At 48.5% G+C, this 12,589-nt stretch overlaps 1 protein-coding gene across 5 annotated transcripts in view; it reads left to right on the top strand.

Annotated features, from left to right (window-relative positions):
- The first annotated feature begins 1,476 nt into the window (after positions 1 to 1,476).
- The window catches only part of SVIL (supervillin), a 134,132-nt gene continuing 123,019 nt past the window's right edge, over positions 1,477 to 12,589 (top strand). For 3 of the 5 annotated variants that reach the window (XM_046932047.1, XM_040694017.2, XM_046932041.1), the window contains exons 1-2: positions 1,477 to 1,550; positions 1,799 to 1,863. The gene's annotated coding sequence lies outside the window, so the exon portion shown is untranslated. The remainder of the gene's footprint in view (positions 1,551 to 1,798; positions 1,864 to 12,589) is intronic. The other 2 variants (XM_040694025.2, XM_046932038.1) reach the window with 1 other exon arrangement.

Genomic DNA, 12,589 nt, shown 5'->3' with positions numbered 1-12,589 from the left:
AGCAAATGTAACATCCAATTGCACTTTCCCCCACTCAGACAGCCCTCTCAGGCCCATTTTATAGGGCATTTTTTACAGGATCAAAATTCCTTGGTGGTTCCAGTGAGAAGCTGCCGCCTTTTTTATCTGTAGGGAGAGAGAACACCTCTGATAGTTTCAATCAGGATGACAGGAGCTGTGCTGAAAGGCAGCAGGAGGAAGCACACTTTTAAGGTCACTGTCCATTCTAGGATTTCTAACCTTGCTATGGTTTAGTTCTGCCCTCCTTTCTGTGCTAGCCTCGCTCCTTCTCTCCCTCAGTCAGACTGGAATGACCTGCCTGTGCTTTCTGTTTGATGTGGGTTTTGTGTATCTGCACAAAGTAATTCATAACCACTGGGCAAAAGGCAGTGCCCACACCGCATCATTAGCCGGCAATTAAGAAACTTCTGCCTGCACAGAGCTATAAAGCCCAGCAGTGCTTCAGGCCCTCAGTGCTCCTTTAGAGCTCGCCTAGGGCACAAAGCTGCCATAGTGCTGCAGGGAGGCACTTTGTAGCGTGCCCTGCAGAGTGCATTTTGGGCACTGATTTGAAGGTTTTACGATTTGCCTCCTTTTAGCACGTTTCTGCACCTTGAGATTCCCTTCTCCTGTGCAGGGAGCTGAGCAAAGGGAATCAGCCGTTCCGTTGGGTTCCACACACTGTCTGCTCAAGCTCTCAGGTTCAACACCCCCCGAGTGATTCTCTCTTTGGTAATTCTTCTCATGCTCACATTTCAAGTTGCTTTCTGAGACCTGATCAAGAGGAACGGGACTGAAATCCTTCACGTAGTACACTTAGAAAAATGTCTGTCTAAATAAAATGGTTAAAAAAAAAGGCGATTCTACCTTCTGGGCTATTTAATATCAGAGAACGTGAACGTGTCCCCATGCCCCCTCACCTCAGCACTGCTGGGGGCTGTGACAGGGAGGGCCACCGGCGCGCTGAGGTGGGGTCCTGGTCTCTTTCCCGGGGGCCCAAAGAACAACTCATGGCTAATTTGGAAGGGACCAACGAGGGAGCGGGACAGGCCTCGGTGTGACACGGAGGGCCGTCCGGCGTGACAGGGGGCTCAGGTCAGGGGCCCCTCACACCGCACCCCACGCCGGGCCGGGCGCGGCCCCTTTAAGGAGCGGAGCAGCGCCCGCAGGAGGCGCGCGGAAGCGGGGCCGGGCGGTTGGGGTGCGCGGGGAGGGGCGGGGCTGCGCCAAGTGGAGGCGCGTCTCGCCCGCTCCCGTCCCGTCCCGTCCCGTCCCGTCCCGTCCCGCGTGGGGCCGCTGCCGGCGGTTGCTCCTCGCGCGCCCGCCGAGCTCGAGTCTCTGCGCGCCCCGCTGGGCGCTGTGGCGGCGGGCGCTTCCCGCCCCGCCCCGCCCCGCCGAGGAGGAGGGGAAGGAGGAGGAGGCGGCGGCCCCCGCCGCGGGGTCCGCGCGGCCGCCCCGCTTCCCCCGCCCCGTCCCGCCCCGCCCCGCTCCGCTCCGGCCGGAGGCGCGGATGCCCGAGGCTGCGGCTGCCCCGAGCCGCGGGCTGCGAGGTGAGCGGCGGCGGGTGGGGCGCGGGCGGTGCGGGGCGGTCGGGGCCGGGGGCGCGCCGCTGAGCTCCTGCGGAAAACTTGCCCGTTTCCTCCCCCTCCGCCGGGCGAAGCCCGCAGCCCCGCTGTCAGACCGCTCCCGCTGCGCGCTGCCGCCCTCCCGCCCCGCACCTGCCGCCCGCGCTGGGCGCTTCCCGACGGCGCCGGGCTCGGGCGGTTGGGCCGGCCCAGAGTTCTGATCCCGCTTTCAGCTGGAGAAAGGCGACGGCGGCGCGCACGTGTGGTGTGAAGAAAGAGCCTTTATCGCGGTGCTGAGGTTCGTGTTCGTGGTGCGCGGAAGCGCTTGGGCAGGGCGTGCTACGGGTAGCGGCGAGCGCGGTGCCCGGCGCCGCAGCCGGCTGCTTACTGACACCTCGGGATCTGTTTTACTCGTAATGCTCCTTAATGCTGCACGTGATGGCGGATTATGGCTCTCTTAAGAGAGATTTAAGCGGTCTCGCGAAGATCAGCTGTGCTCAGGTTTATTACTCGGCGGGGGGCAGCAGCCCGGGGCTGGGGGTGCGGATGGGAAGTGCAAGTTAGCCGCTTGGTTGCGGTGCTTTTGTGGGTGATCGGGAGCTGTCAGCGCTGTGGTAGCCCCGTTCCCGCTCAGCGTCCCGCACCGGTGTGCGCTCTGAGCTACCGGTGTGAGCTGCCCTGCTTGGATCGCGTGCTTCCTGAGAAGCAGAGCGAACTGTATCATACCGAAAAGTGTTCTCAGCTTGTGGTTGTCTTAATCTTTTCTGTTCAAAATGAAAACAAAAGCCGCTTCAGGATGGGAACGTCTCGACAGATTTCGCACGGCTAAGGTTTGCGACAACGGAGCCGTACGCAGCTTTTTGTGTGGGCTGCTGTGCTCTGGGAGCTGAAGCGTGGCCGGAGCTGAGATGTGCTGTCCCACAGCCGTGTGCACGGGGCAGCCAGGGGCTCCAGCTGTGTTTGCAGAGGAACCGTCCTGCATCAGATCCCTGAGAGACAGCGGTGCTCCTCTGGTGTGCTCAGCGGCTGTGTGCTCCAACGGCTGCCAGAAGGGCTCCCTGGGAGGGCACGCTGTTCTGCTGTGCCTCGATGAAGGGGTGCTGGCCTTAAAACGCACCTGGCCATAAGTACCAGCATGGTGAGACGCACGGGGACAGGCTGCTCTTCTTCAGTTCTGCTCTGCTTTTCCATCCGAGGACTTTATTGGATGCTGTGGCGTTAACTAATCGAGCTGCTTTTAACTTTTTTTCTTTGCTGTTCTGATCAGAACTATATTTCAGCTTCCACTTTAAGCAAGGCAAAAAAGTAAGGCTCGGAGCCACACTGTGGGTGTGCATGCCTGTCAGCCTGTCTGGCTGTACCGTTGTTAGCCTCCCCGATACAGGCAGGACCAAAGTGCCTCTCCTGTGCAGAAACTTCTGACATTACTATGGGAAAATCGTGGGCTCTGGAGCAGTGAGGTACTGGAGCAAATTGCTGTCTCCAGGTGAGTGCTGGCTCCTGCCAGGTGCAGCCTGACTGTTCCCCTGGGTGAACTGTTTCACACCCCCCGCTTCCTCGAAAATGCACTGTTTCTAACTGTGCTGCTCAGTTCCGTAGATGCAAACCGTACTGACTCATATTCTGAACTGTTGCAGCCTCGCTCCACGTAAACACAAGCACACTTCTAGAATATTTAATTTGCAATGTCCTCAGCGGAGAGCTACCCCACAGCTCCTGGCAGAAATCCCAGAAGCAGCAGATCTGGGGTGCTGGGAGTTGCAGAGGCCATTGGTGCCTGGTGGGGTGGCTGTCTGAACTGGTTGAGTTGTAGTTTGTCCTGGCACTGGGACAGTTCAAACTGAACAGGTATTTAATCTTGCTGAAAGCAAGTCTGCTTTGAACAGTACTCGGTATGTGTATGAGCGATTTAGAGCCTGTTGGGACATGGCTGTCGAGAGATCTACATGGTAGGGAAATCTCTGTTACTGAAAGTAACCTTTGGTGTAGCTGTACCTCCTAATAATTTTTAAGTAATATCTGTGTAGTTATAATAAAATCCAGAATAAACTATCAACAAATTTGTTTTCTTAGTTCCTTCTTAGTAAATAACAACTGTAATTACTTTGTGAAAGAGTTCAATTTACATCCACGTGTAAAATGTTAAAGAGAACTGAGAAACTTGTCCTGCCACCGATCCATGTGTGCACACAAACAGCCCAGAAGGTCTTTTGATATATAACTTGACTACAAAGAAGTGGGGTGGTGGTTAAAAGAGTGATTTCCAGCTACAAGTGCAGCTTGGTGCAGATCACTTACATCTCATTTGCTCTTGTGGCTTGACTGTCAGTACATTATATGTAACTGTTAACAATCAGCTGTTTGCTGAACTGTGCTAAGCTTCGTGGATATCTTAGCTCGTTCCAGTTTCCTGCTCTTGCTTCCACTGATCTTTTTTAATTTTCAGAACAAGACTTGACACTAGTGCATTCAAAGCTGGATAGATCTGAGGGGCAAGCCTGGTTCAAATCTGGAGAAAAACCTCTTGGTAGAGATTGGGGTGAAGAGCTCATACTGAGGCTGTTTACTCTGAGGAGTTACAGAATGGTTTGGATTGGACTGGACCTTAAAGACCATCTCGATCCAAGCCACTGCCATGGGCAGGTCTGCCACCCAGCAGCTCAGGCTGCCCAGAGCCCCATCCAACCGTACCTTCAGCACCTCCAGGGATGGGGCATAACCCAGCTTCTCTGGGCAGCGGTACCAGGGCCTCACTGCCCTCTGAGTGAAGAATTTCCTTCTAACACCTAGCCTAAATCTGCCATTTTCCAGTTTAAAGCCTTTACCTCTTGCTCTATCACTATACTCCCTGATAAATAGTCCTTCTCCAGCTTTACTGTAAAGCCCCTATATGTACTGGAAGGCCACAGTGAGGTCTCCCCAGAGCCTTTTTTTTCCTCCAGACTGAACAGTCCCAGCTCCCTCAGCCTTTCTTGTAGGAGAGGTGCTGCAGCCCTCTGACCATCCTCCTGGCCTTCTCTGGACCTGCTCCTACAGCTCCACATCTTTCCTGTGTTGAGCACCCTGGGTGCAGTACTTCATATGGGGCCTCAAGAGGATAGAGGAGAGAAGAACAGTCACCTCTCTCTCCCTGCTGGTCATGCTGCTTTTGATGCAGCCCGGGATACAGTTGGCCTTCTGGGCTGCAGTCACACACTGCTGGCTCATGACCAGCTTTTCATCCACTGGAACCCCAGTCTTTCTCCTCAGGGCTGCTCCCAACCTGCTCTCCACCCAGCCTATGCTTGTGCTTGGAATTACCCCGAGCTGGCTGTGGGGCTTCACACTTGGCCCTGTTGAACTTTCTGAAGTTTTCTTGAGCCTGTCCAGGACCTGTGGATGGCAGCCCTTTCCTGCAGCATATCAACCACACCACTCGATTAAGTCGGTAAAATTGCTGAGGATGTGCTCGGTTCTACTGTCCTTGTCACCAACAAAAATATCAGTCCCTTGAGGACATAAGGCATCACTACCAACGTGACATGCCAGCAGCTGATCCTAGTGCCAGTACAGCTGGAAGAGCAAATCTGTGTTCTTATCTCTACAAACGTTAGGATTGCGAGGTAGAATGCCTGTCACTGCTTTGCCTCCAGGAAGGGCACCGTGCTATAGTGCAACAGCATTTTGGTACCATAAGTGTGTTCTCTGGGCTTGTGATTCAAGGCTCTACTTATTTCCCTCTTTATTGCATACACATGTTCTATTTCTATGGGGAAATTCTTCGAAATATGGCTTATTTAATGAAGGAATTTTGCTAGAAAGTCTGCGTAAGAAATCTGAGACTGAAATGTGTGGATGTGACATTTAGGTGGGTAGGTGTGCAAAGGCATACACTTCCTGTTAACCAGTGACAATCTTACAACCCCCGTTTCTAAATCCTTTCTGTGTTCACTATTAGTAGCACTTTAACCAATGAAGAAGGTTAAATATTGTGCTTGCATCTATTTCAGTTGCTATGACAGCTGTCTTTGTCCAGTTTTAGCCACCGTACTCTGAACGGCTCTTAACTGGGATTTTAACATTAATAGTTATGTACAGAGGAAGTAGCGTTGAAAGATTTCCTCTTCTGTCTCCTCCTCTCACTCAAGACCAGTTTCTTCTGCGTTGTACTGGTTTGAATCAAGATGCGGATGGTTGAAACATTCCATTACCGTGTTTTGGTGCCCAGCGTTATTAGAAGTGGTACAGTTATGGTACAAAGTAGTAACCAGGTTGTTAGCACCGTTTAATCATGGCTTGTCTTGAGCAAGAAAGATGGGACCGGTGATACCGTGCTTCTGAGACGTGAAAACTTGAGAAGATGTGATGCAGCGGTTGCGAAACAAGGCAGTGCTCCTTGCAGCATGCGATCAGTCATTGCAAAACCAGCAGACAACAAAGGCTATCTCTCTAGGTGCAAGCAGCGTGATGTGTTGTCTTCAGATACCTACTTACCTTTACACTCATGTGCAAAACTGGTGTAAAAAAGCAGCAAGATGGCCCATGCTCAGTGAAATGCTGCTTCCTAGCACGCTGATTTTTTCTTTCCCTGAAGTGGATAGCTAACTTCTGTGTACTTAGTATCTGTATTAAGAGTTTCTATGTTGCTATCTTCCTGGTGCTAGCTGGAAAGCTCTGTAATGAGAGTCTTTGTTGCAGGGCAGCCTGTTGGTCTGAAGACTGCCTTTCTGGTAGCTGCCAGTGGCAGAGTAGCAGCAGTCTGTGACCCTAATCCAGAGCTGTTCTACAGGGTATCTTCCAGTGCAGAATATCATAGGGTTTAGCCCAGTTGGAAGGCCAGCTGCTTATTTTGGAAACCAAGCTGCTGCTTTTTGAGATGAAAGCCATATTTTTGTGAATATGAACTCTTTTGTATCCGCTGGCTGTGCCTCGTCTGAAGGCAGGAGCAGCTGTGGTGCGTCTGCCAGGCCTACATTTGGCTGTTGCTGCCATTGTGTTGTGTGTAAACGCCCGCCATTATTTTGGATCACATAGCAGCCTGTTCAAAAGGGTCTCGCATTCCCCAGCTGTTCTGCAACTTTTCCATCTCGGGGCTTGCCAGCTGCTTAATACAGGCAACTGTAGCTACATTTGCTTCTGTGGTGTTAAGTATTAGCGGAGATAAAATTGACTTCTTGCTAAATGCTGGGAGCCCCTGTGCTGCTACTAATGGAGTTAAACCAGAAGCAGACTGTTCTTACAACACCAGGGTTGCCAGGAGATGCTTTTTTTTGCTTGTTTGTTTGTTTGTTTGTTGTCACTTGTTGATCAATTGCATAAAAAAACCTTCTTTTCCTATAGGTTTGGCACAAGCATGAAATGCGATGTTATTTACCTATTGCTGTAAATCCGCAGCCTGTGGTAGTAACCCATGTAAGAGAAGCTCCCCTTACAACCTCGTCAACAGCTCTTTTGTTCCCCCACTTCTCTGACCTGCCTCCAGCTGAACAAGGCACCTTCTGATGGTTGTCAGCCCAGGCGCTCATTTCCCAGCTCTGAGTTGTGTTTCACAGGCAGTGCTGCCCGGATCAGATGTCGAGGAGGGCTGGGGCAGTGATGCCAGCCTCTGCTGTGTGTGTTCAGCCCAGGTGAAGGTCCTCAGCTGCTCCTCCCTGCCAGAGCGTTCTGCCTTGCCGTGGGAGGAATAGGGCATGGAAAGTGAATGCTTGAGCATGCGAGTATGACTGCAGATGGAGAAGTCAAAAAGTAGACAGTCTTCATAGGAAGGTTGAGAGTGAACTTCAAGTGCAGTTTTGAACAGGGTAGCTTTGGCAGCTTTGATGATGAGAAAGTTTTCGGGGGCCAAAGTTATTGCTGGAAGCATTTAACCTGTGCTACAGTGTTAGCTTGAAACTTTGGATAAGAAAGAATGTGTCTGAGAATGGGATAAAGGTAACTTTTCAGAAGCCTGGTGTGATTTCATTAGCTAGTATTCCATACTGCTCTACAGGGAGATGGACCAGGCATTTTCTTGAAAACATTTAATGTGCTTTGTAGTTTAAGGATGAAAACTTGCAGTTTCCTGGCTATGTGAATCATTGCATGGTGAAGCAGACTGGACGGGAACATGCGCGTTCTTGCTGCGGAGAACAGAACATTCCCTCTGCACGGGGCTCTTAGTCACCCATTTTAATTGATCTGAAACCCCTCTTACTCAGAGAGGAAATTTTCAGGTGACTGTAGAGATGTATGTATCTATTTCTCCCTTGGCCTATTTTTTTCCTTTGCCAGGCCTACCCCATCACAGCTGGTCATGGCCATCCTGCTCACGTTAACATGATTTCCATAGTATTTGTTCTTAATAGGATGTTGACTCTGGCCTAATAATAAAGCACTGCCCTATAAAAACAAAGCAAAAACACAAAAAGAAGTCCCTTGATTTAAAGTGGTATATTTCAGAATCTGTTCTTATTTCCAAATGGCTGAGATATCGAGCTTTTCCATCCCAACGCTAGTGAGCTGTTGTCTTAGGAGATGTTAGAGCACTGTCTTTGGCTAGATATTTGCTCTCATCTTCTGGAAAATTACTCTTTCAGACTCTGTGTTGGACTATTAGAACAGTGTATCTCTGAAATCAGAGCAGAAGTACAGGCCACCAGTTTAGAATGATCTTATTGGGTACGTGGCTGGGCAGAGTCATGGTTATTAGTTTTAAATATGTAGTTAATAAAGGGGAAAAAAAAAGCTAGAAATGCATGTTCTGGGGTTAAAAGTGATGTGCAGAATGGCAGAGTTTCAAAACTGGAGAAGATCAGCGAGGGCGGGGAGGGGTGAGTGAGGACTGGAGGAGAAACGTGTGTCACAGAGAAGGTTAGGGAACAGCTTACGTTTTTTTTAAGTACTTTTGTTTAATTTATACCTCCCCTCCCCCCCTTTTGGAATGAGTCGAGGGAATGAACATGGAGGAGTGGAATTTGAGAAGTATAAAAATAAGGGGGTATCTGTCCTCAGCTGAGCAGAGGAAGAAGACAGTATCTGATGAATAATTTTAACACCTCTTATTAAAGGCTTTGAGAAAAACAAATACTTATTTTCCTTGAAAGGCGGTGGGAAGCTGAGTGACATGACTTTAAATGGCCTTAAATCACTAAACGTATTCAAAGGAATGGGGTAAAAAGAAGGAGCTACCCTTCTCACCCACCTCCAAAACTGTTCCTAATTGAAATTGGTGGAAGTTCTGGAGATGCATAAAAAAAGAGCATGAGAGAAAGCTTCTTGTTGTTTCTTTTAAATGAGAGGTTCTGCCAATGTTGTGAGCTTGGCTTAAATTTGCTCCATCCCCTAAAGGGGAAAGTATTTATTTTAAAGTTTCCTCTAAATTTAAATTGGCTTCCCTGCCAATTTAAAGACATCTGTCCATATCAAGCCTTCCAGCTCCAGGAAAGCTGACAGCTCTGTGGCTCAGCAGAGGAAGAGACCTTGGGCTGCACGGCAGAGCGGCACTTCCAGCAGCAGGGAAATTCCTGTCCTGAACTGTAACTTGAATTCATCCCTTCAACCTTTGCTTCCTTTTGCTGTTGTTAATGATTTCCTTTGCACAGTTAGCGGTAAGTGCTGCTCTGCCTGCCTCGCTGCACTGCTTCTTCCATTGCTCTCTGGAACTAAAAGCAAAACTAGAGAATGGATTAATTTAAGAAGAGCAGCAGAGCAGCGTCAGGCAGAGCTGCTTTCCCAATCCACAGGCTGATGTTTGCTGAGAGCTATTTACAGCTGCTGTGCTTGGTTTCTCTTCAGGTTGGTCACTGCAGCTCTTGCTGTTGGCTGTCCAGCACGCTGGTGAGCTCAGATGTGTGTTATCTGATGGGCTTTGTGGTTCCTGAGCCTGCACTGTAACCATGGATCGGCCACACGCAGGGCACCATGGAGCCGTTAAATACGGTCGTGGAAAGATTCAAGAGTTTGGAAGCTGACTTCAGCAAAAATTGCAGTAGTGATCAGAAATACGTTCAAAAAGAAAGTGTGTTTGCTGAGGTAATGTCTATCAGTACAGATCTGGCTTTAATGTGTTCCTTTTTTAAGGGTTTCCTGTTGTAGTTACTCGTGTTCTGGATGCTGAGCCTTGTTTATGAGCCGCTGTGAGGCTGCATTCTCGTTTGTAGCAGGCATTGAGGTGTTACATGCTAAAACGTAGCTGCCTCTCCCACCATACTCCAGAAGAATACTCAATTTGTGTGTTCCTGATTGCATTATGCTGTTGGCTTTAGGCGTAAGTTATGTTAGGATATTGTGTCATTTGTGGTTTCAAGTGTATACTGTGACAAATGCTTCTTCAAAGGAGTTTGTACCAAACCTGATCCTTGCAAGGCTCGAAGTAAAGATTCCCCTGAGCTCCAGAAATGCTCTGACCAAGGCTTTGGGTGAAATCTCTCCCCAGTGTCCCATACTGGGCCAACCCCAGTGCAGGCTGGAGCACAGAGCGTGCTGTGCCTGCCCTCTTCCTTCCTGTCATATTGCACAGGCCAGGAGTCTGCAGATAAAAGACTTGGTTATTTTAAATACACTTGTTTATCTTGTCTCTGTAATATTCGGTGCATGCCTGACTTTACAACTTGCATGCAAATACCAATTCTGTATTGTTTTTGTGGGTTGGCAACAAAGCTGTTCTGGCTTCCTACTCCAAGCAAAAGCCTGGAGAATGGAAAGTTGTTTTTATAGATTCTTGGTATGGAATGCAAGTTTAATTCTTCCAGCTTGAAATAAAGTTACTTTGAATAAAATTAACTTAAAGTGGCAGTGAACTCAGATAAACAACTTCCCAGGATTTATGCTAATAAAAGCTAACTGTAGCATAAGTAATGGCTGCTGGGCATGCATTTCAGGTTCTTAAACTTGTGGTTTAAGAGGGAAATGCCTGGCTATGACTTCTGTATTAAATTTGATGTCTGAAATGCACAGTGCATTGTACGCTGCTGGGGTAGCACAGCCACAGACAACTTGAAGGGGTCTGTGTGGGCAGGAGATGGCAGATTCCGAGTGAGAATTTCCCATCCTTATTTTGGGAACCTAATCTGACTTCCCATGGGGAACTGCCACTCGGTTTCACCTGACTCACTGTTGAAATTTTGACCTAGGAGCCTTTTAAGAGATCCTTAGAGCAGTGTTGGGTTGGACATGCTCTCTGTGGGCTGCCAGGTGATGCTTGCTGGCAACAAACTGCTGACACCAAAAGGCAGGGATGTGTGTATGAAGTAAGCCCTGGGTCTGCATGGTTTGTGCTGAACATCTGCCTGACCTGAAGATCTCTTCAAATTCAATCTGGAGAGGCAAGACCTTAACTACCGCCTTCAAGAATTATGATTACTTGTGAGATTCCTAGAGCAATATACGTGTGTGCATTTGTGGTGCAGTAGTAGACAGCATCCTTCCAATGAAGCAAGTACTACTTCAGGAAATGGCTTACGCTAAGACTGGCACGACAAGTTAGCATTGTGCCAGTCTGCTGAAACAAAACAAGTGATGTTACAGAACTCAGTTTTTCAAGGAAGCCCCAAAAAAACTTTTTCCATGAACATGTTGGTATGAATTGGCATTCTTTCTTGCACAGGAAACCACAAATTCTTACTGTGGAAAACTTCTAACTCTTGTAAAATAGTCATTAGATTTGTGTTTTAAAGCTGTTCAGAATGTTCTGGTGTTTTTGGTGTGGGCTGTAGAGCTGCTGTAAGAAACTCTGCTGTTTTGATAAGCAGAAGATTGCTTGCTCAAATGTTTGTAGTCTTGCATCCATCTGTGTGAGTTATGAGGGCTTGGATACTTGTCAGATACCTGCAAGCCTGAGACTGTCTGTATTCCTCAGTTATTTCTATCCCCTAAGTCTCTAGAGATGACAGTTGTGACAACTGAACATGATCTCAGTCTTAAATGTAGCCTGGTGGCTGATAAGATGCTTTGTTAGAGCTTCTGAAACTGGTGCACTAGGAAATTGCCCATGTGGTTGGGTCACCCCTGGGTCAGGGCACTCGGTGCGTGCATGTGGGCTCACACACTTGTGTGCATGTACCCACTCTTTGGCTGTACTTGGCCAATACACGTGTGCAATAACAATGTGGTGTGCAACCCATCAGTGAACAATGTGTGTGCTGCAGGATGGGAGCTTTGAGTTCTGGTGACTTGAAAAATTACTGGCTTTATCAATTCCCTGGGGCTATACCAAGCTTCCCTATTCACGTTGTTCATGGGTCACTTCTGGGTTTTCAGCATTCCTTATTTCACCTTGAAGTATGGCCTGATCTTCTCATTTTCCTCATCTTCTATTTGCTGTTTGTTTTAATCCTTCTTCTGGATTTCCAAGGATCAGCTTTTCAGACTTGATCTAATGCAAAGCTTTCCGTTATCTGAGAGCTGGATCCTTACTTTGTTTCTTTCACATGCGCTGTCAAGAGTATAACTCAAATTACACAGCCCTTTTTGTTCTTTCACCGAAAGAACAGTGGGTAGGGATGTAGCAAATTGGCTAAGCTAGGGGTGGTAAGTAGTGATTTCTTTTCTTTTTTCTTTTGCTTTGCAGGGTGCGCTGTTTGTTTGAAACTGATTTATCACATCATCTTCATTAATGTTCATTAATGCTCCCTCCATGGAAGCATTCAAGGCCAGGCTGGATGGGGCTTTGATCAACCTGGTCTACGGGGAGGTATCCCTGCCTACAGCAGGGGGTTGGAACTAGGCGATCTAAAAGGTCCCTTCCAACCCAAACCATTCCATGATTCTATTTATTCTATGCTTTCTACTATTTTTGGTGGTAGTTGGGCTCTCAAGTACGGGAACGTTATTGCTGCTATTTGAGGCAGGACATCTGTCATGGTGTGTCTAGAGTCTGATTTCCCCAACCCAGAACAGTTCTTGCTTTTGTACTCTACCTATGTAGCTGTTGCTTCTTCTACAAACAAAAATACTGCAAATAAACTGAGCTGCGGTGAGGTTATACAACTCCTGGAAAATCTGTGATTTCTGAGAGCAGGAACTCGCCAGTAGCCGTACCTGGTGTCATCTGGGCAATACTTTGGCAG

The sequence above is a fragment of the Gallus gallus genome, chromosome 2, assembly GCF_016699485.2.
Source record: "Gallus gallus isolate bGalGal1 chromosome 2, bGalGal1.mat.broiler.GRCg7b, whole genome shotgun sequence".
NCBI classification, from domain to species: domain Eukaryota; kingdom Metazoa; phylum Chordata; class Aves; order Galliformes; family Phasianidae; genus Gallus; species Gallus gallus.
This window is presented reverse-complemented; position numbering and strand designations above follow the sequence as displayed.